Here is a 26,901-nt window from a genome sequence, read left to right on the forward strand (position 1 = left end):
GTTTTAAGCGTTTCAGAGCCTGGAAAGGCTGTAAATGACGTTTTAGAGCGTTTAACTGCTTCTCAAGGCTGGAAATGACATTTCATGTGTTAATAGGCCAAATGCAGGAGAAAAGTGAAATCAACCACATATTATTCATCGCTAGGCTGCCTCGCACATATACTACTGTGAAATTTGTATTGGAAAACTTCTAAACCAAAGTTAGAGTCTCTTTCATGCGAACATGGTTTTAAGCGTTTCAGAGCCTGGAAAGGCTGTAAATGAGGTTTTGAAGCGTTTAACAGCTTCTCAAGGCTGGAAATGACATTTCATGTATAAATAGGCCAAATGCAATAGAAAAGTGAAATCAACCACGAATTATTTATCGTTAGGCTGCCTCCCAAATATATTAATGTGAGATTTGTATTGGAAAGCTTCTAAACTGAAGTTATTTTCTCTTCCATGCGAACATGGTTTTAAGCGTTTCAGAGCCTGGAAAGGCTGTAAATGAGGTTTTAACGGGTTTAACCGCTTCTCAAGGCTGGAAATGACATTTCATGTGTAAATAGGCCAAATGCAATAGAAAAGTGAAATCAACCACAAATTATTCATCGCTAGGCTGCCTCGCACATATATTACTGTGAAATTTGTATTGGAAAGCTTCTAAACCCAAGTTACAGTCTCTTCCTTGCGAACGTGGTTTTAAGCGTTTCAGAGCCTGAAAAGGCTGTAAATGACGTTTTGAAGCGTTTAACAGCTTCTCAAGGCTGGAAATTACATTTCATGTGTAAATAGGCCAAATGCAATAGAAAAGTGAAATCAACCAAATATTATTCATCGTTAGGCTGCTTCGCACATATATTACTGTTAGATTTGTTTTGGAAAGCTTCTTAACCGAAGTTACAGTCTTTTCCATGCGAACGTGGTTTTAAGCCTTTCTAGAGCCTGAAAAGGCTGTAAATGACGTTTTGAAGCGTTTAACAGCTTCTCAAGGCTGAAAATGACATTTCATGTGTAAATAGGCCAAATGCAATAGAAAAGTGAAATCAACCACATATTATTTATCGTTAGGCTGCCTCGCACATATATTACTGTGATATTTGTATTGGAAAGCTTCTAAACCGAAGTTAGAGTCTCTTCCATGCTAACATGGTTTTAGGCGTTTCAGAGCCTGGAAAGGCTGTAAATGAGGTTTTAGAGCGTTTAACCGCTTCTCAAGGCTGGAAATGACATTTCATGTGTTAATAGGCCAAATGCAGGAGAAAAGTGAAATCAACCACATATTATTCATCGTTACGCTGCCTCGCACATATATTACTGAAAGAATTGTATTGGAAAGCTTCTGAACCGAATTTTACAGTCTCTTCCATGCGAACGTGGTTTTAAGCGTTTCAGAGCCTGAAAAGGCTGTAAATGAGGGTTTTGAAGCGTTTAACAGCTTCTTAAGGCTGAAAATGACATTTCATGTGTTTACAGGCCAAATGCAATAGAAAAGTGAAATCAACCACATGTTATTCATCACTAGGCTGCCTCGCACATATATTACTGTGAGATTTGTATTGGAAAGCTTCTAAACTGAAGTTACAGTCTCTTCCATGCGAACGTGGTTTTAAGCGTTTCAGAGCCTGGAAAGGCTGTAAATGAGGTTTTGAAACGTTTAACAGCTTCTCAAGGCTGGAAATGACATTTCATGTGTAAATAGGCCAAATGCAATAGAAAAGTGAAATCAACCACGTATTATTCATTGTTAGGCTGCTTCGCACATATATTACTGTTAGATTTGTTTTGGAAAGCTTCTCAACCGAAGTTACAGTCTTTTCCATGCCAACGTGGTTTTAAGCGTTTCTAGAGCCTGAAAAGGCTGTAAATGACGTTTTGAAGCGTTTAACAGCTTCTCAAGGCTGGAAATGACATTTCATGTGTAAATAGGCCAAATGCAATAGAAAAGTGAAATCAACCACATATTATTCATCGTTAGGCTGCTTCGCACATATATTACTGTGAGATTTGTATTGGAAAGCTTCTAAACCGAAGTTACAGTCTCTTCCATGCGAAAGTGGTTTTAAGCGTTTCAGAGCCTGGAAAGGCTGTATATGAGGTTTTGAATCGTTTAACAGCTTCTCAAGGCTGGAAATGACATTTCATGTGTAAATAGGCCAAATGCAATAGAAAAGTGAAATCAACCACATATTATTCATCGCTAGGCTGCCTCGCACATATATTACTGTGTGATTTGTATTCGAAATCTTCTAAACTGAAGTTACAGTCTCTTCCATGCAAACGTGGTTTTAAGCATTTCAGAGCCTGAAAAGGCTGTAAATGAGGTTTTGAAACGTTTAACAGCTTCTCAAGGCTGGAAATGACATTTCATGTGTAAATAGGCCAAATGCAATAGAAAAGTGAAATCAACCACATTTTATTCATCGTTAGGATGCCTCGCACATATATTACTGTGAAATTTGTATTGGAAAGCTTCTAAACCGAATATACAGTCTCTTCCATGCAAACATAGTTTTAAGCGTTTCAGAGCCTGGAAAGGCTGTAAATGAGGTTTTGAAACGTTTAACAGCTTCTCAAGACTGAAAATTACATTTCATGTGTAAATAGGCCAAATGCAATAGAAAAGTGAAATCAACCACATATTATTCATCGGTAGGCTGCCTCGCACATATATTACTGTGAGATTTGTATTGGAAAGCTTCTAAACTGAAGTTACAGTCTCTTCCATGCGAACGTGGTTTTAAGCGTTTCAGAGCCTGAAAAGGCTGCAAATGGGGTTTTGAAACGTTTAAAAGCTTCTCAAGGCTGGAAATGACATTTCATGTGTAAATAGGCCAAATGCAATAGAAAAGTGAAATCAACCACATATTATTCATCGTTAGGGTGCCTCGCACATATATTACTGTGAAATTTGTATTGGAAAGCTTCTAAACCGAATATACAGTCTCTTCCATGCAAACATAGTTTTAAGCGTTTCAGAGCCTGAAAAGGCTGCAAATGGGGTTTTGAAACGTTTAAAAGCTTCTCAAGGCTGGAAATGACATTTCATGTGTAAATAGGCCAAATGCAATAGAAAAGTGAAATCAACCACATATTATTCATCGCTAGGCTTCCTCGTACATATATTACTGTGAGATTTGTATTGGAAAGCTTCTAAACCGAAGTTAGAGTCTCTTCCATGCGAACATGGTTTTAAGCGTTTCAGAGCCTGGAAAGGCTGTAAATGAGGATTTTGAAGCGTTTAACAGCTTCTTAAGGCTGAAAATGACATTTCATGTGTTTACAGGCCAAATGCAATAGAAAAGTGAAATCGACCACATATTATTCATCGCTAGGCTGCCTCGGACATATATTACTGTAAGATTTGTATTGGAAAGCTTCTAAACTGAAGTTACAGTCTCTCCCATGCAAACGTAGTTTTAAGCGTTTCAGAGCCTGAAAAGGCTGTAAATGAGGTTTTAAAGGGTTTAACCGCTTCTCAAGGCTGGAAATGACATTTCATGTGTAAATAGGCCAAATGCAATAGAAAAGTGATATCAACCACATATTATTCATCGCTAGGCTGCCTCGCACATATATTACTGTGAAATTGTATTGGAAAGCTTCTAAACCCAAGTTACAGTCTCTTCCTTGCGAACGTGGTTTTAAGCGTTTCAGAGCCTGGAAAGGCTGTAGATGAGGTTTTAGAGCGTTTAACCGCTTCTCAAGGCTGGAAATGACATTTCATGTGTTAATAGGCCAAATGCAGGAGAAAAGTGAAATCAACCACATATTGTTCATCGTTAGGCTGCCTCACAATTGTATTACTTATTACTGTCAGATTTGTATTGGAAAGCTTCTAAACCAAAGTTACAGTCTCTTCCATGCGAAAGTGGTTTTAAGCGTTTCAGAGCCTGGAAAGGCTGTATATGAGGTTTTGAATCGTTTAACAGCTTCTCAAGGCTGGAAATGACATTTCATGTGTAAATAGGCCAAATGCAATAGAAAAGTGAAATCAACCACATATTATTCATCGCTAGGCTGCCTCGCACATATATTACTGTGAGATTTGTATTCGAAATCTTCTAAACTGAAGTTACAGTCTCTTCCATGCAAACGTGGTTTTAAGCATTTCAGAGCCTGAAAAGGCTGTAAATGAGGTTTTGAAACGTTTAACAGCTTCTCAAGGCTGGAAATGACATTTCATGTGTAAATAGGCCAAATGCAATAGAAAAGTGAAATCAACCACATTTTATTCATCGTTAGGGTGCCTCGCACATATATTACTGTGAAATTTGTATTGGAAAGCTTCTAAACCGAATATACAGTCTCTTCCATGCAAACATAGTTTTAAGCGTTTCAGAGCCTGGAAAGGCTGTAAATGAGGTTTTGAAACGTTTAACAGCTTCTCAAGACTGAAAATGATATTTCATGTGTTAATAGGCCAAATGCAATAGAAAAGTGAAATCAACCACATATTATTCATCGCTAGGCTTCCTCGTACATATATTACTGTGAGATTTGTATTGGAAAGCTTCTAAACCGAAGTTACAGTCTCTTCCATGCGAATGTGGTTTTAAGCGTTTCAGAGCCTGGAAAGGCTGTAAATGAGGATTTTGAAGCGTTTAACAGCTTCTTAAGGCTGAAAATGACATTTCATGTGTTTACAGGCCAAATGCAATAGAAAAGTGAAATCGACCACATATTATTCATCGCTAGGCTTCCTCGGACATATATTACTGTAAGATTTGTATTGGAAAGCTTCTAAACTGAAGTTACAGTCTCTCCCATGCAAACGTAGTTTTAAGCGTTTCAGAGCCTGAAAAGGCTGTAAATGAGGTTTTAAAGGGTTTAACCGCTTCTCAAAGCTGGAAATGACATTTCATGTGTAAATAGGCCAAATGCAATAGAAAAGTGATATCAACCACATATTATTTATCGTTAGGCTGCCTCGCACATATATTACTATGAGATTTGTATTGGAAAGCTTCTAAACCGAAGTTACAGTCTCTTCCATGCGAACGTGGTTTTAAGCGTTTCAGAGCCTGAAAAGGCTGTAAATGAGGTTTTGAAGCGTTTAACAGCTTCTCAAGGCTGGAAATGACCTTCCCTGTGTAAACAGGCCAAATGCAATAGAAAAGTTAAATCAACCACATATTATTCATCGTTAGGCTGCCTCGCACATATATTACTGTGAGATTTGTATTGGAAAGCTTCTAAACCAAAGTTACAGTCTCTTCCATGCGAACGTGGTTTTAAGTGTTTCAGAGCCTGAAAAAGCTGTAAATGACGTTTTGAAGCGTTTAACAGCTTCTCAAGGCTGGAAATGACATTTCATGTGTAAATAGGCCAAATGCAATAGAAAAGTGAAATCAACCACATATTATTCATCGCTAGGCTGCCTCGCACATATATTACTGTGAGATTTGTATTCGAAATCTTCTAAACTGAAGTTACAGTCTCTTCCATGCAAACGTGGTTTTAAGCATTTCAGAGCCTGAAAAGGCTGTAAATGAGGTTTTGAAACGTTTAACAGCTTCTCAAGGCTGGAAATGACATTTCATGTGTAAATAGGCCAAATGCAATAGAAAAGTGAAATCAACCACATTTTATTCATCGTTAGGGTGCCTCGCACATATATTACTGTGAAATTTGTATTGGAAAGCTTCTAAACCGAATATACAGTCTCTTCCATGCAAACATAGTTTTAAGCGTTTCAGAGCCTGGAAAGGCTGTAAATGAGGTTTTGAAATGTTTAACAGCTTCTCAAGACTGAAAATGACATTTCATGTGTAAATAGGCCAAATGCAATAGAAAAGTGAAATCAACCACATATTATTCATCGGTAGGCTGCCTCGCACATATATTACTGTGAGATTTGTATTGGAAAGCTTCTAAACTAAAGTTACAGTCTCTTCCATGCGAACGTGGTTTTAAGCGTTTCAGAGCCTGAAAAGGCTGCAAATGGGGTTTTGAAACGTTTAACCGATTCTCAAGGCTGGAAATGATATTTCATGTGTTAATAGGCCAAATGCAATAGAAAAGTGAAATCAACCACATATTATTCATCGCTAGGCTTCCTCGTACATATATTACTGTGAGATTTGTATTGGAAAGCTTCTAAACCGAAGTTACAGTCTCTTCCATGCGAATGTGGTTTTAAGCGTTTCAGAGCCTAAAAAGGCTGTAAATGAGGTTTTGAAGCGTTTAACAGCTTCTCAAGGCTGGAAATGACATTTCATGTGTAAATAGGCCAAATGCAATAGAAAAGTGAAATCAACCACATATTATTTATCGTTAGGCTGCCTCGCACATATATTACTCTGAGATTTGTATTGGAAAGCTTCTAAACCGAAGTTAGAGTCTCTTCCATGCGAACATGGTTTTAAGCGTTTCAGAGCCTGGAAAGGCTGTAAATGAGGATTTTGAAGCGTTTAACAGCTTCTTAAGGCTGAAAATGACATTTCATGTGTTTACAGGCCAAATGCAATAGAAAAGTGAAATCGACCACATATTATTCATCGCTAGGCTGCCTCGGACATATATTACTGTGAGATTTGTATTGGAAAGCTTCTAAACTGAAGTTACAGTCTCTCCCATGCAAACGTAGTTTTAAGCGTTTCAGAGCCTGAAAAGGCTGTAAATGAGGTTTTAAAGGGTTTAACCGCTTCTCAAGGCTGGAAATGACATTTCATGTGTAAATAGGCCAAATGCAATAGAAAAGTGAAATTAACCACATATTATTTATCGTTAGGCTGCCTCGCACATATATTACTGTGAGATTTGTATTGGAAAGCTTCTAAACCGAAGTTACAGTCTCTTCCATGCGAACGTGATTTTAAGCGTTTCAGAGCCTGAAAAGGCTGTAAATGAGGTTTTGAAGCGTTTAACAGCTTCTCAAGGCTGGAAATGACCTTTCCTGTGTAAACAGGCCAAATGCAATAGAAAAGTTAAATCAACCACATATTATTCATCGTTAGGCTGCCTCGCACATATATTACTGTGAGATTTGTATTGGAAAGCTTCTAAACCAAAGTTACAGTCTCTTCCATGCGAACGTGGTTTTAAGTGTTTCAGAGCCTGAAAAAGCTGTAAATGACGTTTTGAAGCGTTTAACAGCTTCTCAAGGCTGGAAATGACATTTCATGTGTAAATAGGCCAAATGCAATAGAAAAGTGAAATCAACCACATATTATTCATCCTTAGGCGGCTTCGCACATATATTACTTTGAGATTTGTATTGGAAAGCTTCTAAACCAAAGTTACAGTCTCTTCCATGCGAAAGTGGTTTTAAGCGTTTCAGAGCCTGGAAAGGCTGTATATGAGGTTTTGAATCGTTTAACAGCTTCTCAAGGCTGGAAATGACATTTCATGTGTAAATAGGCCAAATGCAATAGAAAAGTGAAATCAACCACATATTATTCATCGCTAGGCTGCCTCGCACATATATTACTGTGAGATTTGTATTCGAAATCTTCTAAACTGAAGTTACAGTCTCTTCCATGCAAACGTGGTTTTAAGCATTTCAGAGCCTGAAAAGGCTGTAAATGAGGTTTTGAAACGTTTAACAGCTTCTCAAGGCTGGAAATGACATTTCATGTGTAAATAGGCCAAATGCAATAGAAAAGTGAAATCAACCACATTTTATTCATCGTTAGGGTGCCTCGCACATATATTACTGTGAAATTTGTATTGGAAAGCTTCTAAACCGAATATACAGTCTCTTCCATGCAAACATAGTTTTAAGCGTTTCAGAGCCTGGAAAGGCTGTAAATGAGGTTTTGAAACGTTTAACAGCTTCTCAAGACTGAAAATGATATTTCATGTGTTAATAGGCCAAATGCAATAGAAAAGTGAAATCAACCACATATTATTCATCGCTAGGCTTCGTCGTACATATATTACTGTGAGATTTGTATTGGAAAGCTTCTAAACCGAAGTTACAGTCTCTTCCATGCGAATGTGGTTTTAAGCGTTTCAGAGCCTGGAAAGGCTGTAAATGAGGATTTTGAAGCGTTTAACAGCTTCTTAAGGCTGAAAATGACATTTCATGTGTTTACAGGCCAAATGCAATAGAAAAGTGAAATCGACCACATATTATTCATCGCTAGGCTTCCTCGGACATATATTACTGTAAGATTTGTATTGGAAAGCTTCTAAACTGAAGTTACAGTCTCTCCCATGCAAACGTAGTTTTAAGCGTTTCAGAGCCTGAAAAGGCTGTAAATGAGGTTTTAAAGGGTTTAACCGCTTCTCAAAGCTGGAAATGACATTTCATGTGTAAATAGGCCAAATGCAATAGAAAAGTGATATCAACCACATATTATTTATCGTTAGGCTGCCTCGCACATATATTACTATGAGATTTGTATTGGAAAGCTTCTAAACCGAAGTTACAGTCTCTTCCATGCGAACGTGGTTTTAAGCGTTTCAGAGCCTGAAAAGGCTGTAAATGAGGTTTTGAAGCGTTTAACAGCTTCTCAAGGCTGGAAATGACCTTCCCTGTGTAAACAGGCCAAATGCAATAGAAAAGTTAAATCAACCACATATTATTCATCGTTAGGCTGCCTCGCACATATATTACTGTGAGATTTGTATTGGAAAGCTTCTAAACCAAAGTTACAGTCTCTTCCATGCGAACGTGGTTTTAAGTGTTTCAGAGCCTGAAAAAGCTGTAAATGACGTTTTGAAGCGTTTAACAGCTTCTCAAGGCTGGAAATGACATTTCATGTGTAAATAGGCCAAATGCAATAGAAAAGTGAAATCAACCACATATTATTCATCGCTAGGCTGCCTCGCACATATATTACTGTGAGATTTGTATTCGAAATCTTCTAAACTGAAGTTACAGTCTCTTCCATGCAAACGTGGTTTTAAGCATTTCAGAGCCTGAAAAGGCTGTAAATGAGGTTTTGAAACGTTTAACAGCTTCTCAAGGCTGGAAATGACATTTCATGTGTAAATAGGCCAAATGCAATAGAAAAGTGAAATCAACCACATTTTATTCATCGTTAGGGTGCCTCGCACATATATTACTGTGAAATTTGTATTGGAAAGCTTCTAAACCGAATATACAGTCTCTTCCATGCAAACATAGTTTTAAGCGTTTCAGAGCCTGGAAAGGCTGTAAATGAGGTTTTGAAATGTTTAACAGCTTCTCAAGACTGAAAATGACATTTCATGTGTAAATAGGCCAAATGCAATAGAAAAGTGAAATCAACCACATATTATTCATCGGTAGGCTGCCTCGCACATATATTACTGTGAGATTTGTATTGGAAAGCTTCTAAACTAAAGTTACAGTCTCTTCCATGCGAACGTGGTTTTAAGCGTTTCAGAGCCTGAAAAGGCTGCAAATGGGGTTTTGAAACGTTTAACCGATTCTCAAGGCTGGAAATGATATTTCATGTGTTAATAGGCCAAATGCAATAGAAAAGTGAAATCAACCACATATTATTCATCGCTAGGCTTCCTCGTACATATATTACTGTGAGATTTGTATTGGAAAGCTTCTAAACCGAAGTTACAGTCTCTTCCATGCGAATGTGGTTTTAAGCGTTTCAGAGCCTAAAAAGGCTGTAAATGAGGTTTTGAAGCGTTTAACAGCTTCTCAAGGCTGGAAATGACATTTCATGTGTAAATAGGCCAAATGCAATAGAAAAGTGAAATCAACCACATATTATTTATCGTTAGGCTGCCTCGCACATATATTACTCTGAGATTTGTATTGGAAAGCTTCTAAACCGAAGTTAGAGTCTCTTCCATGCGAACATGGTTTTAAGCGTTTCAGAGCCTGGAAAGGCTGTAAATGAGGATTTTGAAGCGTTTAACAGCTTCTTAAGGCTGAAAATGACATTTCATGTGTTTACAGGCCAAATGCAATAGAAAAGTGAAATCGACCACATATTATTCATCGCTAGGCTGCCTCGGACATATATTACTGTAAGATTTGTATTGGAAAGCTTCTAAACTGAAGTTACAGTCTCTCCCATGCAAACGTAGTTTTAAGCGTTTCAGAGCCTGAAAAGGCTGTAAATGAGGTTTTAAAGGGTTTAACCGCTTCTCAAGGCTGGAAATGACATTTCATGTGTAAATAGGCCAAATGCAATAGAAAAGTGATATCAACCACATATTAGTCATCGCTAGGCTGCCTCGCACATATATTACTGTGAAATTGTATTGGAAAGCTTCTAAACCCAAGTTACAGTCTCTTCCTTGCGAACGTGGTTTTAAGCGTTTCAGAGCCTGGAAAGGCTGTAGATGAGGTTTTAGAGCGTTTAACCGCTTCTCAAGGCTGGAAATGACATTTCATGTGTTAATAGGCCAAATGCAGGAGAAAAGTGAAATCAACCACATATTATTCATCGCTAGGCTGCCTCGCACATATATTACTGTGAGATTTGTATTGGAAAGCTTCTAAACCGAAGTTACAGTCTCTTCCATGCGAACATGGTTTTAAGCGTTTCAGAGCCTGGAAAGGCTGTAAATGAGGGTTTTGAAGCGTTTAACAGCTTCTTAAGGCTGAAAATGAAAATTCATGTGTAAAAAAAGGCCAAATGCAATAGAAAAGTGAAATCAACCACATATTATTCATCGCTAGGCTGCCTCGTACATATATTACTGTGAGATTTGTATTGGAAAGCTTCTAAACCGAAGTTAGAGTCTCTTCCATGCGAACATGGTTTTAAGCGTTTCAGAGCCTGGAAAGGCTGTAAATGAGGATTTTGAAGCGTTTAACAGCTTCTTAAGGCTGAAAATGACATTTCATGTGTTTACAGGCCAAATGCAATAGAAAAGTGAAATCGACCACATATTATTCATCGCTATGCTGTCTCGGACATATATTACTGTGAGATTTGTATTGGAAAGCTTCTAAACTGAAGTTACAGTCTCTCCCATGCAAACGTAGTTTTAAGCGTTTCAGAGCCTGAAAAGGCTGTAAATGAGGTTTTAAAGGGTTTAACCGCTTCTCAAGGCTGGAAATGACATTTCATGTGTAAATAGGCCAAATGCAATAGAAAAGTGAAATTAACCACATATTATTTATCGTTAGGCTGCCTCGCACATATATTACTGTGAGATTTGTATTGGAAAGCTTCTAAACCGAAGTTACAGTCTCTTCCATGCGAACGTGGTTTTAAGCGTTTCAGAGCCTGAAAAGGCTGTAAATGAGGTTTTGAAGCGTTTAACAGCTTCTCAAGGCTGGAAATGACCTTTCCTGTGTAAACAGGCCAAATGCAATAGAAAAGTGAAATCAACCACATATTATTCATCGCTAGGCTGCCTCGCACATATATTACTGTGAGATTTGTATTGGAAAGCTTCTAAACTGAAGTTACAGTCTCTTCCATGCAAACGTAGTTTTAAGCGTTTCAGAGCCTGAAAAGGCTGTAAATGAGGTTTTAAAGGGTTTAACCGCTTCTCAAGGCTGGAAATGACATTTCATGTGTAAATAGGCCAAATGCAATAGAAAAGTGAAATCAACCACATATTATTCATCGCTAGGCTGCCTCGCACATATATCACTGTGAAATTTGTATTGGAAAGCTTCTAAACCCAAGTTACAGTCTCTTCCTTGCGAACGTGGTTTTAAGCGTTTCAGAGCCTGGAAAGGCTGTGAATGAGGTTTTAGAGCGCTTAACCGCTTCTCAAGTCTGGAAATGACATTTCATGTGTTAATAGGCCAAATGCAGGAGAAAAGTGAAATCAACCACATATTATTCATCGCTAGGCTGCCTCGCACATACTGTATATTACTGTGAGATTTGTATTGGAAAGCTTCTAAACCGAAGTTACAGTCTCTTCCATGCGAACATGGTTTTAAGCGTTTCAGAGCCTGGAAAGGCTGTAAATGAGGGTTTTGAAGCGTTTAACAGCTTCTTAAGGCTGAAAATGACATTTCATGTGTAAATAGGCCAAATGCAATAGAAAAGTGAAATCAACCACATATTATTCATCGCTAGGCTGCCTCGCACATATATTACTGTGAGATTTGTATTGGAAAGCTTCTAAACCGAAGTTACAGTCTCTTCCATGCGAACGTGGTTTTAAGCGTTTCAGAGCCTAAAAAGGCTGTAAATGAGGTTTTGAAGCGTTTAACAGCTTCACAAGGCTTGAAATGACATTTCATGTGTAAATAGGCCAAATGCAATAGAAAAGTGAAATCAACCACATATTATTTATCGTTAGGCTGCCTCGCACATATATTACTGTGAGATTTGTATTGGAAAGCTTCTAAACCGAAGTTACAGTCTCTTCCATGCGAACGTGGTTTTAAGCGTTTCAGAGCCTGAAAAGGCTGTAAATGAGGTTTTGAAGCGTTTAACAGCTTCTCAAGGCTGGAAATGACCTTTCCTGTGTAAACAGGCCAAATGCAATAGAAAAGTTAAATCAACCACATATTATTCATCGTTAGGCTGCCTCGCACATATATTACTGTGAGATTTGTATAGGAAAGCTTCTAAACCAAAGTTACAGTCTCTTCCATGCGAACATGGTTTTACGTGTTTCAGAGCCTGAAAAAGCTGTAAATGAGGTTTTGAAGCGTTTAACAGCTTCTCAAGGCTGGAAATGACCTTTCCTGTGTAAACAGGTCAAATGCAATAGAAAAGTTAAATCAACCACATATTATTCATCGTTAGGCTGCCTCGCACATATATTACTGTGAGATTTGTATTGGAAAGCTTCTAAACCAAAGTTACAGTCTCTTCCATGCGAACGTGGTTTTAAGTGTTTCAGAGCCTGAAAAAGCTGTAAATGAGGTTTTGAAGCGTTTAACAGCTTCTAAAGGCTGGAAATGACATTTCATGTGTAAATAGGCCAAATGCAATAGAAAAGTGAAATCAACCACATATTATTCATCGCTAGGTTGCCTTGCACATATATTAGTCTGAGATTTGTATTGGAAAGCTTCTAAACCGAAGTTAGAGTCTCTTCCATGCGAACATGGTTTTAAGCGTTTCAGAGCCTGGAAAGGCTGTAAATGAGGTTTTGAAGTGTTTAACCGCTTCTCAAGGCTGGAAATGATATTTCATGTGTTAATAGGCCAAATGCAATAGAAAAGTGAAATCAACCACAAAATATTCATCGCTAGGCTGCCTCGCACATATATTACTGTGAGATTTGTATTGGAAAGCTTCTAAACCGAAGTTACAGTCTCTTCCATGCGAAAGTGGTTTTAAGCGTTTCAGAGCCTGGAAAGGCTGTAAATCAGGTTTTGAAGCGTTTAACAGCTTCTTAAGGCTGAAAATGACATTTCATGTGTAAATAGGCCAAATGCAATAGAAAAGTGAAATCAACCACATATTATTCATCGCTAGGCTGCCTCGCACATATATTACTGTGAGATTTGTATTGGAAAGCTTCTAAACCGAAGTTACAGTCTCTTCCATGCGAACGTGGTTTTAAGCGTTTCAGAGCCTAAAAAGGCTGTAAATGAGGTTTTGAAGCGTTTAACAGCTTCACAAGGCTTGAAATGACATTTCATGTGTAAATAGGCCAAATGCAATAGAAAAGTGAAATCAACCACATATTATTTATCGTTAGGCTGCCTCGCACATATATTACTGTGAGATTTGTATTGGAAAGCTTCTAAACCGAAGTTACAGTCTCTTCCATGCGAACGTGGTTTTAAGCGTTTCAGAGCCTGAAAAGGCTGTAAATGAGGTTTTGAAGCGTTTAACAGCTTCTCAAGGCTGGAAATGACCTTTCCTGTGTAAACAGGCCAAATGCAATAGAAAAGTTAAATCAACCACATATTATTCATCGTTAGGCTGCCTCGCACATATATTACTGTGAGATTTGTATAGGAAAGCTTCTAAACCAAAGTTACAGTCTCTTCCATGCGAACATGGTTTTACGTGTTTCAGAGCCTGAAAAAGCTGTAAATGAGGTTTTGAAGCGTTTAACAGCTTCTCAAGGCTGGAAATGACCTTTCCTGTGTAAACAGGTCAAATGCAATAGAAAAGTTAAATCAACCACATATTATTCATCGTTAGGCTGCCTCGCACATATATTACTGTGAGATTTGTATTGGAAAGCTTCTAAACCAAAGTTACAGTCTCTTCCATGCGAACGTGGTTTTAAGTGTTTCAGAGCCTGAAAAAGCTGTAAATGAGGTTTTGAAGCGTTTAACAGCTTCTAAAGGCTGGAAATGACATTTCATGTGTAAATAGGCCAAATGCAATAGAAAAGTGAAATCAACCACATATTATTCATCGCTAGGTTGCCTTGCACATATATTAGTCTGAGATTTGTATTGGAAAGCTTCTAAACCGAAGTTAGAGTCTCTTCCATGCGAACATGGTTTTAAGCGTTTCAGAGCCTGGAAAGGCTGTAAATGAGGTTTTGAAGTGTTTAACCGCTTCTCAAGGCTGGAAATGATATTTCATGTGTTAATAGGCCAAATGCAATAGAAAAGTGAAATCAACCACAAAATATTCATCGCTAGGCTGCCTCGCACATATATTACTGTGAGATTTGTATTGGAAAGCTTCTAAACCGAAGTTACAGTCTCTTCCATGCGAAAGTGGTTTTAAGCGTTTCAGAGCCTGGAAAGGCTGTAAATCAGGTTTTGAAACGTTTAACAGCTTCTCAAGGCTGAAAATGACATTTCATGTGTAAATAGGCCAAATGCAATAGAAAAGTGAAATCAACCACATATTATTCATCGCTAGGCTGCCTCGCACATATATTACTGTGAAATTTGTATTGGAAAGCTTCTAAACCGAATATACAGTCTCTTCCATGCAAACATAGTTTTAAGCGTTTCAGAGCCTGGAAAGGCTGTAAATGAGGTTTTGAAGTGTTTAACCGCTTCTCAAGGCTGGAAATGATATTTCATGTGTTAATAGGCCAAATGCAATAAAAAAGTGAAATCAACCACATATTATTCATGGCTAGGCTGCCTCGCACATATATTACTGTGAGATTTGTATTGTAAGCTTCTAAACCGAAGTTACAGTCTCTTCCATGCGAACTTGGTTTTAAGCGTTTCAGAGCCTGAAAAGGCTGTAAATGAGGTTTTGAAATGTTAAACAGCTTCTCAAGGCCGGAAATGACATTTCATGTGTAAATAGGCCAAATGCAATAGAAAAGTGAAATCAACCACATATTATTCATCGTTAGGGTGCCTCGCACATATATTACTGTGAAATTTGTATTGGAAAGCTTCTAAACCGAATATACAGTTTCTTCCATGCAACCATAATTTTAAGCGTTTCAGAGCCTGGAAAGGCTGTAAATGAGGTTTTGAAGTGTTTAACCGCTTCTCAAGGCTGGAAATGATATTTCATGTGTTAATAGGCCAAATGCAATAGAAAAGTGAAATCATCCACATATTATTCATCGCTAGGCTGCCTCGCACATATATTACTGTGAAATTTGTTTTGGAAAGCTTCTAAACCGAATATACAGTCTCTTCCATGCAAACATAGTTTTAAGCGTTTCAGAGCCTGGAAAGGCTTTAAATGAGGTTTTGAAGTGTTTAACCGCTTCTCAAGGCTGGAAATTATATTTCATGTGTTAATAGGCCAAATGCAATAGAAAAGTGAAATCAACCACATATCATTCATCGCTAGGCTGCCTCGTACATATATTACTGTGAGATTTGTATTGGAAAGCTTCTGAACCGAAGTTACAGTCTCTTCCAAGCGAACGTGGTTTTAAGCCTTTCAGAGCCTAAAAAGGCTGTAAATGAGGTTTTGAAGCGTTTAACAGCTTCTCAAGGCTGGAAATGACATTTCATGTGTAAATAAGCCAAATGCAATAGAAAAGTGAAATAAACCACATATTATCCATCGTTAGGCTGCCTCGCACATATATTACTGTGATATTTGTATTGGAAAGCTTCTAAACCGAGGTTACAGTCTCTTCCATGCGAACATGGTTTAAAACGTTTCAGAGCCTGAAAAGGCTGTAAATGAGGTTTTGAAGCGTTTAACAGCTTTTCAAGGCTGGAAATGAAATTTCACGTGTAAATAGGCCAAATGCAATAGAAAAGTGAAATCAACCACATATTATTCATCGCTAGGCTGCCTCGCACATATATTACTCTGAGATTTGTATTGGAAAGCTTCTAAACTGAAGTTAGAGTCTCTTCCATGCGAACATGGTTTTAAGCGTTTCAGAGCCTGGAAAGGCTGTAAATGAGGTTTTGAAGTGTTTAACCGCTTCTCAAGGCTGGAAATGATATTTCATGTGTTAATAGGCCAAATGCAATAGAAAAGTGAAATCAACCACATATTATTCATAGCTAGGCTGCCTCGCACATATATTACTGTGAGATTTGTATTGGAAAGCTTCTAAACCGAAGTGACAGTCTCTTCCTTGCGAACGTGGTTTTAAGCGTTTCAGAGCCTAAAAAGGCTGTAAATGACGTTTTGAAGCATTTAACAGCTTCTTAAGGCTGGAAATGACATTTCATGTGTAAATAGGCCAAATGCAATAGAAAAGTGAAATCAACCACATATTATTCATCGCTAGGCTTCCTCGCACATATATTACTGTGAGATTTGTATTGGAAAGCTTCTTAACCGAAGTTACAGTCTCTTCCATGCGAACGTGGTTTTAAGTGTTTCAGAGCCTGGAAAGGCTGTAAATGAGATTTTGAAGCGTTTTACCGCTTCTCAAGGCTGGAAATGACATTTCATGTGTAAATAGGCCAAATGCAATAGAAAAGTGAAATCAACCACATTTTATTCATTTATAGGCTGCTTCGTATTTATATTACTGTTAGATTTGTTTTGGAAAGCTTCTAAACCGAAGTTACAGTCTCTTCCATGCGAAAATGGTTTTAAGCGTTTCAGAGCCTGGAAAGGCTGTAAATGAGGTTTTGAAACGTTTAACAGCTTCTCAAGGCTGGAAATGACATTTCATGTGTAAATAGGCCAAATGCAATAGAAAAGTGAAATCAACCACGTATTATTCATCGCTAGGCTGCCTCGCACATATATTACTCTGAGATTTGTATTGGAAAGCTTCTAAACCGAAGTTAGAGTCTCTTCCATGCGAACATGGTTTTAAGCGTTTCAGAGCCTGGGAAGGCTGTAAATGAGGTTTTGAAGTGTTTCACCGCTTCTCAAGGCTGGAAATGATATTTCATGTGTTATTAGGCCAAATGCAATAGAAAAGTGAAATCAACCACATATTATTCATAGCTAGGCTGCCTCGCACATACATTACTGTGAGATTTGTATTGGAAAGCTTCTAAACCGAAGTTACAGTCTCTTCCTTGCGAACGTGGTTTTAAGCGTTTCAGAGCCTAAAAAGGCTGTAAATGAGGTTTTGAAGCGTTTAACAGCATCTCAAGGCTGGAAATGACATTTCATGTGTAAATAGGCCAAATGCAATAGAAAAGTGAAATCAACCACATAATATTCATCGTTAGGTTGCCTCGCACATATATTACTGTGATATTTGTATTCGAAAGCTTCTAAACCGAAGTTACAGTCTCTTCCATGCGAACGTGGTTTTAAGCGTTTCAGAGCCTAAAAAGGCTGTAGATGAGGTTTTGAAGCGTTTAACAGCTTCTCAAGGCCGGAAATGACATTTCATGTGTAAATAGGCCAAATGCAATAGAAAAGTGAAATTAACCACATAGTATTTATCGTTAGGCTGCCTCGCACATATATTACTGTGACGTTTGTATTGGAAAGCTTCTAAACCGAAGTCAGAGTCTCTTCCATGCGAACATGGTTTTAAGCGTTTCAGAGTCTGAAAAGGCTGTAAATGAGGTTTTGAAGCGTTTAACAGCTTCTCAAGTCTGGAAATGACATTTCATGTGTAAATAGGCCAAATGCAATAGAAAAGTAAAATCAACCACATATTATTTATCGTTAGGTTGCCTCGCACATATAGTACTGTGATATTTGTATTCCAAAGCTTCTAAACCGAAGTTAGAGTCTCTTCCATGCGAACATGGTTTTAAGCGTTTCAGAGCCTGGAAAGGCTGTAAATGAGGTTTTGAAGCGTTTAACCGCTTCTCAAGGCTGGACATGACATTTCATGTGTTAATAGGCCAAATGCAATAGAAAAGTGAAATCAACCACATTTTATTCATCGCTAGGCTGCCTCGCACATATATTACTGTGAAATTTGTATTGGAAAGCTTCTAAACCCAAGTTACAGTCTCTTCCTTGTGAACGTGGTTTTAAGCGTTTCAGAGCCTGAAAAGGCTGTAAATGACGTTTTGAAGCATTTAACAGCTTCTTAAGGCTGGAAATGACATTTCATGTGTAAATAGGCCAAATGCAATAGAAAAGTGAAATCAACCAAATAATATTCATCGCTAGGCTTCCTCGCACATATATTACTGTGAGATTTGTATTGGAAAGCTTCTTAACCGAAGTTACAGTCTCTTCCATGCGAACGTGGTTTTAAGTGTTTCAGAGCCTGGAAAGGCTGTAAATGAGATTTTGAAGCGTTTTACCGCTTCTCAAGGCTGGAAATGACATTTCATGTGTAAATAGGCCAAATGCAATAGAAAAGTGAAATCAACCACATATTATTCATTTATAGGCTGCTTCGTATTTATATTACTGTTAGATTTGTTTTGGAAAGCTTCTAAACCGAAGTTACAGTCTCTTCCATGCGAACATGGTTTTAAGCGTTTCAGAGCCTGAAAAGGCAGTAAATGACGTTTTCAAGCGTTTAACAGCTTCTGAAGGCTGGAAATGACATTTCATGTAAATAAGCCAAATGCAATAGAAAAGTGAAATAAACCACATATTATCTATCGTTAGGCTGCCTCGCACATATATTACTGTGATATTTGTATTGGAAAGCTTCTAAACCGAGGTTACAGTCTCTTCCATGCGAACATGGTTTAAAACGTTTCAGAGCCTGAAAAGGCTGTAAATGAGGTTTTGAAGCGTTTAACAGCTTCTCAAGGCTGGAAATGAAATTTCACGTGTAAATAGGCCAAATGCAATAGAAAAGTGAAATCAACCACATATTATTCATCGCTAGGCTGCCTCGCACATATATTACTCTGAGATTTGTATTGGAAAGCTTCTAAACCGAAGTTAGAGTCTCTTCCATGCGAACATGGTTTTAAGCGTTTCAGAGCCTGGAAAGGCTGTAAATGAGGTTTTGAAGTGTTTAACCGCTTCTCAAGGCTGGAAATAATATTTCATGTGTTAATAGGCCAAATGCAATAGAAAAGTGAAATCAACCACATATTATTCATAGCTAGGCTGCCTCGCACATATATTACTGTGAGATTTGTATTGGAAAGCTTCTAAACCGAAGTTACAGTCTCTTCCTTGCGAACGTGGTTTTAAGCGTTTCAGAGCCTAAAAAGGCTGTAAATGACGTTTTGAAGCATTTAACAGCTTCTTAAGGCTGGAAATGACATTTCATGTGTAAATAGGCCAAATGCAATAGAAAAGTGAAATCAACCAAATATTATTCATCGCTAGGCTTCCTCGCACATATATTACTGTGATATTTGTATTGGAAAGCTTCTTAACCGAAGTTACAGTCTCTTCCATGCGAACGTAGTTTTAAGTGTTTCAGAGCCTGGAAAGGCTGTAAATGAGATTTTGAAGCGTTTTACCGCTTCTCAAGGCTGGAAATGACATTTCATGTGTAAATAGGCCAAATGCAATAGAAAAGTGAAATCAACCACATATTATTCATTTATAGGCTGCTTCGTATTTATATTACTGTTAGATTTGTTTTGGAAAGCTTCTAAACCGAAGTTACAGTCTCTTCCATGCGAACATGGTTTTAAGCGTTTCAGAGCCTGAAAAGGCAGTAAATGACGTTTTGAAGCGTTTAACAGCTTCTCAAGGCTGGACATGACATTTCATGTGTAAATAGGCCAAATGCAATAGAAAAGTGAAATCAACCAAATATTATTCATCGCTAGGCTTCCTCGCACATATATTACTGTGAGATTTGTATTGAAAAGCTTCTTAACCGAAGTTACAGTCTCTTCCATGCGAACGTGGTTTTAAGTGTTTCAGAGCCTGGAAAGGCTGTAAATCAGGTTTTGAAGCGTTTAACAGCTTCTTAAGGCTGAAAATGACATTTCATGTGTAAATAGGCCAAATGCAATAGAAAAGTGAAATCAACCACATATTATTCATCGCTAGGCTGCCTCGCACATATATTACTGTGAGATTTGTATTGGAAAGCTTCTAAACCGAAGTTACAGTCTCTTCCATGCGAACGTGGTTTTAAGCGTTTCAGAGCCTAAAAAGGCTGTAAATGAGGTTTTGAAGCGTTTAACAGCTTCACAAGGCTTGAAATGACATTTCATGTGTAAATAGGCCAAATGCAATAGAAAAGTGAAATCAACCACATATTATTTATCGTTAGGCTGCCTCGCACATATATTACTGTGAGATTTGTATTGGAAAGCTTCTAAACCGAAGTTACAGTCTCTTCCATGCGAACGTGGTTTTAAGCGTTTCAGAGCCTGAAAAGGCTGTAAATGAGGTTTTGAAGCGTTTAACAGCTTCTCAAGGCTGGAAATGACCTTTCCTGTGTAAACAGGCCAAATGCAATAGAAAAGTTAAATCAACCACATATTATTCATCGTTAGGCTGCCTCGCACATATATTACTGTGAGATTTGTATAGGAAAGCTTCTAAACCAAAGTTACAGTCTCTTCCATGCGAACATGGTTTTACGTGTTTCAGAGCCTGAAAAAGCTGTAAATGAGGTTTTGAAGCGTTTAACAGCTTCTCAAGGCTGGAAATGACCTTTCCTGTGTAAACAGGTCAAATGCAATAGAAAAGTTAAATCAACCACATATTATTCATCGTTAGGCTGCCTCGCACATATATTACTGTGAGATTTGTATTGGAAAGCTTCTAAACCAAAGTTACAGTCTCTTCCATGCGAACGTGGTTTTAAGTGTTTCAGAGCCTGAAAAAGCTGTAAATGAGGTTTTGAAGCGTTTAACAGCTTCTAAAGGCTGGAAATGACATTTCATGTGTAAATAGGCCAAATGCAATAGAAAAGTGAAATCAACCACATATTATTCATCGCTAGGTTGCCTTGCACATATATTAGTCTGAGATTTGTATTGGAAAGCTTCTAAACCGAAGTTAGAGTCTCTTCCATGCGAACATGGTTTTAAGCGTTTCAGAGCCTGGAAAGGCTGTAAATGAGGTTTTGAAGTGTTTAACCGCTTCTCAAGGCTGGAAATGATATTTCATGTGTTAATAGGCCAAATGCAATAGAAAAGTGAAATCAACCACAAAATATTCATCGCTAGGCTGCCTCGCACATATATTACTGTGAGATTTGTATTGGAAAGCTTCTAAACCGAAGTTACAGTCTCTTCCATGCGAAAGTGGTTTTAAGCGTTTCAGAGCCTGGAAAGGCTGTAAATCAGGTTTTGAAACGTTTAACAGCTTCTCAAGGCTGAAAATGACATTTCATGTGTAAATAGGCCAAATGCAATAGAAAAGTGAAATCAACCACATATTATTCATCGCTAGGCTGCCTCGCACATATATTACTGTGAAATTTGTATTGGAAAGCTTCTAAACCGAATATACAGTCTCTTCCATGCAAACATAGTTTTAAGCGTTTCAGAGCCTGGAAAGGCTGTAAATGAGGTTTTGAAGTGTTTAACCGCTTCTCAAGGCTGGAAATGATATTTCATGTGTTAATAGGCCAAATGCAATAAAAAAGTGAAATCAACCACATATTATTCATGGCTAGGCTGCCTCGCACATATATTACTGTGAGATTTGTATTGTAAGCTTCTAAACCGAAGTTACAGTCTCTTCCATGCGAACTTGGTTTTAAGCGTTTCAGAGCCTGAAAAGGCTGTAAATGAGGTTTTGAAATGTTAAACAGCTTCTCAAGGCCGGAAATGACATTTCATGTGTAAATAGGCCAAATGCAATAGAAAAGTGAAATCAACCACATATTATTCATCGTTAGGGTGCCTCGCACATATATTACTGTGAAATTTGTATTGGAAAGCTTCTAAACCGAATATACAGTTTCTTCCATGCAACCATAATTTTAAGCGTTTCAGAGCCTGGAAAGGCTGTAAATGAGGTTTTGAAGTGTTTAACCGCTTCTCAAGGCTGGAAATGATATTTCATGTGTTAATAGGCCAAATGCAATAGAAAAGTGAAATCATCCACATATTATTCATCGCTAGGCTGCCTCGCACATATATTACTGTGAAATTTGTTTTGGAAAGCTTCTAAACCGAATATACAGTCTCTTCCATGCAAACATAGTTTTAAGCGTTTCAGAGCCTGGAAAGGCTTTAAATGAGGTTTTGAAGTGTTTAACCGCTTCTCAAGGCTGGAAATTATATTTCATGTGTTAATAGGCCAAATGCAATAGAAAAGTGAAATCAACCACATATCATTCATCGCTAGGCTGCCTCGTACATATATTACTGTGAGATTTGTATTGGAAAGCTTCTGAACCGAAGTTACAGTCTCTTCCAAGCGAACGTGGTTTTAAGCCTTTCAGAGCCTAAAAAGGCTGTAAATGAGGTTTTGAAGCGTTTAACAGCTTCTCAAGGCTGGAAATGACATTTCATGTGTAAATAAGCCAAATGCAATAGAAAAGTGAAATAAACCACATATTATCCATCGTTAGGCTGCCTCGCACATATATTACTGTGATATTTGTATTGGAAAGCTTCTAAACCGAGGTTACAGTCTCTTCCATGCGAACATGGTTTAAAACGTTTCAGAGCCTGAAAAGGCTGTAAATGAGGTTTTGAAGCGTTTAACAGCTTTTCAAGGCTGGAAATGAAATTTCACGTGTAAATAGGCCAAATGCAATAGAAAAGTGAAATCAACCACATATTATTCATCGCTAGGCTGCCTCGCACATATATTACTCTGAGATTTGTATTGGAAAGCTTCTAAACTGAAGTTAGAGTCTCTTCCATGCGAACATGGTTTTAAGCGTTTCAGAGCCTGGAAAGGCTGTAAATGAGGTTTTGAAGTGTTTAACCGCTTCTCAAGGCTGGAAATGATATTTCATGTGTTAATAGGCCAAATGCAATAGAAAAGTGAAATCAACCACATATTATTCATAGCTAGGCTGCCTCGCACATATATTACTGTGAGATTTGTATTGGAAAGCTTCTAAACCGAAGTGACAGTCTCTTCCTTGCGAACGTGGTTTTAAGCGTTTCAGAGCCTAAAAAGGCTGTAAATGACGTTTTGAAGCATTTAACAGCTTCTTAAGGCTGGAAATGACATTTCATGTGTAAATAGGCCAAATGCAATAGAAAAGTGAAATCAACCACATATTATTCATCGCTAGGCTTCCTCGCACATATATTACTGTGAGATTTGTATTGGAAAGCTTCTTAACCGAAGTTACAGTCTCTTCCATGCGAACGTGGTTTTAAGTGTTTCAGAGCCTGGAAAGGCTGTAAATGAGATTTTGAAGCGTTTTACCGCTTCTCAAGGCTGGAAATGACATTTCATGTGTAAATAGGCCAAATGCAATAGAAAAGTGAAATCAACCACATTTTATTCATTTATAGGCTGCTTCGTATTTATATTACTGTTAGATTTGTTTTGGAAAGCTTCTAAACCGAAGTTACAGTCTCTTCCATGCGAAAATGGTTTTAAGCGTTTCAGAGCCTGGAAAGGCTGTAAATGAGGTTTTGAAACGTTTAACAGCTTCTCAAGGCTGGAAATGACATTTCATGTGTAAATAGGCCAAATGCAATAGAAAAGTGAAATCAACCACGTATTATTCATCGCTAGGCTGCCTCGCACATATATTACTCTGAGATTTGTATTGGAAAGCTTCTAAACCGAAGTTAGAGTCTCTTCCATGCGAACATGGTTTTAAGCGTTTCAGAGCCTGGGAAGGCTGTAAATGAGGTTTTGAAGTGTTTCACCGCTTCTCAAGGCTGGAAATGATATTTCATGTGTTATTAGGCCAAATGCAATAGAAAAGTGAAATCAACCACATATTATTCATAGCTAGGCTGCCTCGCACATACATTACTGTGAGATTTGTATTGGAAAGCTTCTAAACCGAAGTTACAGTCTCTTCCTTGCGAACGTGGTTTTAAGCGTTTCAGAGCCTAAAAAGGCTGTAAATGAGGTTTTGAAGCGTTTAACAGCATCTCAAGGCTGGAAATGACATTTCATGTGTAAATAGGCCAAATGCAATAGAAAAGTGAAATCAACCACATAATATTCATCGTTAGGTTGCCTCGCACATATATTACTGTGATATTTGTATTCGAAAGCTTCTAAACCGAAGTTACAGTCTCTTCCATGCGAACGTGGTTTTAAGCGTTTCAGAGCCTAAAAAGGCTGTAGATGAGGTTTTGAAGCGTTTAACAGCTTCTCAAGGCCGGAAATGACATTTCATGTGTAAATAGGCCAAATGCAATAGAAAAGTGAAATTAACCACATAGTATTTATCGTTAGGCTGCCTCGCACATATATTACTGTGACGTTTGTATTGGAAAGCTTCTAAACCGAAGTCAGAGTCTCTTCCATGCGAACATGGTTTTAAGCGTTTCAGAGTCTGAAAAGGCTGTAAATGAGGTTTTGAAGCGTTTAACAGCTTCTCAAGTCTGGAAATGACATTTCATGTGTAAATAGGCCAAATGCAATAGAAAAGTAAAATCAACCACATATTATTTATCGTTAGGTTGCCTCGCACATATAGTACTGTGATATTTGTATTCCAAAGCTTCTAAACCGAAGTTAGAGTCTCTTCCATGCGAACATGGTTTTAAGCGTTTCAGAGCCTGGAAAGGCTGTAAATGAGGTTTTGAAGCGTTTAACCGCTTCTCAAGGCTGGACATGACATTTCATGTGTTAATAGGCCAAATGCAATAGAAAAGTGAAATCAACCACATTTTATTCATCGCTAGGCTGCCTCGCACATATATTACTGTGAAATTTGTATTGGAAAGCTTCTAAACCCAAGTTACAGTCTCTTCCTTGTGAACGTGGTTTTAAGCGTTTCAGAGCCTGAAAAGGCTGTAAATGACGTTTTGAAGCATTTAACAGCTTCTTAAGGCTGGAAATGACATTTCATGTGTAAATAGGCCAAATGCAATAGAAAAGTGAAATCAACCAAATAATATTCATCGCTAGGCTTCCTCGCACATATATTACTGTGAGATTTGTATTGGAAAGCTTCTTAACCGAAGTTACAGTCTCTTCCATGCGAACGTGGTTTTAAGTGTTTCAGAGCCTGGAAAGGCTGTAAATGAGATTTTGAAGCGTTTTACCGCTTCTCAAGGCTGGAAATGACATTTCATGTGTAAATAGGCCAAATGCAATAGAAAAGTGAAATCAACCACATATTATTCATTTATAGGCTGCTTCGTATTTATATTACTGTTAGATTTGTTTTGGAAAGCTTCTAAACCGAAGTTACAGTCTCTTCCATGCGAACATGGTTTTAAGCGTTTCAGAGCCTGAAAAGGCAGTAAATGACGTTTTCAAGCGTTTAACAGCTTCTGAAGGCTGGAAATGACATTTCATGTAAATAAGCCAAATGCAATAGAAAAGTGAAATAAACCACATATTATCTATCGTTAGGCTGCCTCGCACATATATTACTGTGATATTTGTATTGGAAAGCTTCTAAACCGAGGTTACAGTCTCTTCCATGCGAACATGGTTTAAAACGTTTCAGAGCCTGAAAAGGCTGTAAATGAGGTTTTGAAGCGTTTAACAGCTTCTCAAGGCTGGAAATGAAATTTCACGTGTAAATAGGCCAAATGCAATAGAAAAGTGAAATCAACCACATATTATTCATCGCTAGGCTGCCTCGCACATATATTACTCTGAGATTTGTATTGGAAAGCTTCTAAACCGAAGTTAGAGTCTCTTCCATGCGAACATGGTTTTAAGCGTTTCAGAGCCTGGAAAGGCTGTAAATGAGGTTTTGAAGTGTTTAACCGCTTCTCAAGGCTGGAAATAATATTTCATGTGTTAATAGGCCAAATGCAATAGAAAAGTGAAATCAACCACATATTATTCATAGCTAGGCTGCCTCGCACATATATTACTGTGAGATTTGTATTGGAAAGCTTCTAAACCGAAGTTACAGTCTCTTCCTTGCGAACGTGGTTTTAAGCGTTTCAGAGCCTAAAAAGGCTGTAAATGACGTTTTGAAGCATTTAACAGCTTCTTAAGGCTGGAAATGACATTTCATGTGTAAATAGGCCAAATGCAATAGAAAAGTGAAATCAACCAAATATTATTCATCGCTAGGCTTCCTCGCACATATATTACTGTGATATTTGTATTGGAAAGCTTCTTAACCGAAGTTACAGTCTCTTCCATGCGAACGTAGTTTTAAGTGTTTCAGAGCCTGGAAAGGCTGTAAATGAGATTTTGAAGCGTTTTACCGCTTCTCAAGGCTGGAAATGACATTTCATGTGTAAATAGGCCAAATGCAATAGAAAAGTGAAATCAACCACATATTATTCATTTATAGGCTGCTTCGTATTTATATTACTGTTAGATTTGTTTTGGAAAGCTTCTAAACCGAAGTTACAGTCTCTTCCATGCGAACATGGTTTTAAGCGTTTCAGAGCCTGAAAAGGCAGTAAATGACGTTTTGAAGCGTTTAACAGCTTCTCAAGGCTGGACATGACATTTCATGTGTAAATAGGCCAAATGCAATAGAAAAGTGAAATCAACCAAATATTATTCATCGCTAGGCTTCCTCGCACATATATTACTGTGAGATTTGTATTGAAAAGCTTCTTAACCGAAGTTACAGTCTCTTCCATGCGAACGTGGTTTTAAGTGTTTCAGAGCCTGGAAAGGCTGTAAATGAGATTTTGAAATGTTTTACCGCTTCTCAAGGCTGGAAATGACATTTCATGTGTAAATAAGCCAAATGCAATAGAAAAGTGAAATAAACCATATATTATCCATCGTTAGGCTGCCTCGCACATATATTACTGTGATATTTGTATTGGAAAGCTTCTAAACCGAGGTTACAGTCTCTTCC

Source organism: Echiichthys vipera (genome assembly GCF_963691815.1).
Source record: "Echiichthys vipera genome assembly, chromosome: 5".
Classification (NCBI taxonomy): Eukaryota; Metazoa; Chordata; class Actinopteri; order Perciformes; family Trachinidae; genus Echiichthys; species Echiichthys vipera.